This window comes from Salvelinus fontinalis, chromosome 5 (genome assembly GCF_029448725.1).
Source record: "Salvelinus fontinalis isolate EN_2023a chromosome 5, ASM2944872v1, whole genome shotgun sequence".
Taxonomy (NCBI): Eukaryota; Metazoa; Chordata; class Actinopteri; order Salmoniformes; family Salmonidae; genus Salvelinus; species Salvelinus fontinalis.
This window is the reverse complement of record NC_074669.1, coordinates 347,258-348,456: the sequence shown is the minus strand read 5'-3', so window position 1 is coordinate 348,456 and position 1,199 is coordinate 347,258. Positions and strand designations below refer to the sequence as shown.

The window sequence follows — 1,199 nt, the reverse complement described above, 5'->3', positions numbered from 1 at the left end:
GCCTCTCTTCCCTCTGTTGCTCTCTCTTCTGCCTCTCTTCCCTTTGTTCCTCTCTCGTCTCCTCTCTTCCCTCTGTTCCTCTCTCCTCTCCTCTGCCTCTCTTCCCTCTGTTCCTCTCTCCTCTCCTCTGCCTCTCTTCCCTCTGTTCCTCTCTCCTCTCCTCTGCCTCTCTTCCCTCTGTTCCATTCTCCTCTCCTCTGCCTCTCTCCTCTCCTCTGCCTCTCTTCCCTCTGTTCCTCTCCATTCCTCTCTCGTCTCTTCCCTCTGTTCCTCTCTCCTCTCCGTTCCTCTCCTCTCCTCTTCCCTCTGTTCCTCTCTCCTCTCCTCTGCCTCTCTTCCCTTTGTTCCTCTCTCGTCTCCTCTCCTCCCTCTGTTCCTCTCTCATCTCCTCTGCCTCTCTTCCCTCTGTTCCTTTCTCCTCTCATATGCCTCTCTTCCCTCTGTTCCTCTCTCCTCTCCTCTGCCTCTCTTCCCTCTGTTCCTCTCTCCTCTCCTCTGTCTCTCTTCCCTCTGTTCCTCTCTCCTCTCCTCTGCCTCTCTTCCCTCTGTTCCTCTCCATTCCTCTCTCGTTTCTTCCCTCTGTTCCTCTCTCCTCTCTGTTCCTCTCCTCTCCTCTTCCCTCTGTTCCTCTCTCCTCTCCCCTGCCTCTCTTCCCTTTGTTCCTCTCTCGTCTCCTCTCCTCCCTCTGTTCCTCTCTCATCTCCTCTGCCTCTCTTCCCTCTGTTCCTTTCTCCTCTCATATGCCTCTCTTCCCTCTGTTCCTCTCTCCTCTCCTCTGCCTCTCTTCCCTCTGTTCCTCTCTCATCTCCTCTGCCTCTCTTCCCTCTGTTCCTCTCTCCTCTCCTCTGCATCTCTTCCCTCTGTTCCTCTCTCCTCTCCTCTGCCTCTCTTCCCTCTGTTCCTCTCTCCTCTCCCCTGCCTCTCTTCCCTCTGTTCTTCTCTCCTCTCCTCTGTTAATGACCTACTTCAGTAGCACCAGAAATAGCAGCAGTACTCAGGGCTCACCTACCCATGCAGTTTTGCTGCTTCACTGCTCCAGCCATTCTGTCATTCTACCATTCTGTCATTTAACCATTCTGTCATTCTACCATTCTGTCATTCTACCATTCTGTCATTCTACCATTCTGTTATTCTGTCATTCTACCATTCTGTCATTTTACCATTCTGTCATTCTACCATTCTGTCATTCCACCATTCTG

General features: G+C 52.3%; 1 protein-coding gene across 3 annotated transcripts in view; it reads right to left on the bottom strand.

The window, feature by feature from the left end:
* Positions 1–953, bottom strand: part of LOC129854878 (uncharacterized) — a 10,576-nt gene extending 9,623 nt beyond the window's left edge. For all 3 annotated transcript variants that reach the window (XR_008759387.1, XR_008759388.1, XR_008759386.1), the window contains exon 1: positions 1–953. This exon is cut by the window's left edge and continues 1,064 nt beyond it. The gene's annotated coding sequence lies outside the window, so the exon portion shown is untranslated.
* Positions 954–1,199: the final 246 nt, after the last annotated feature.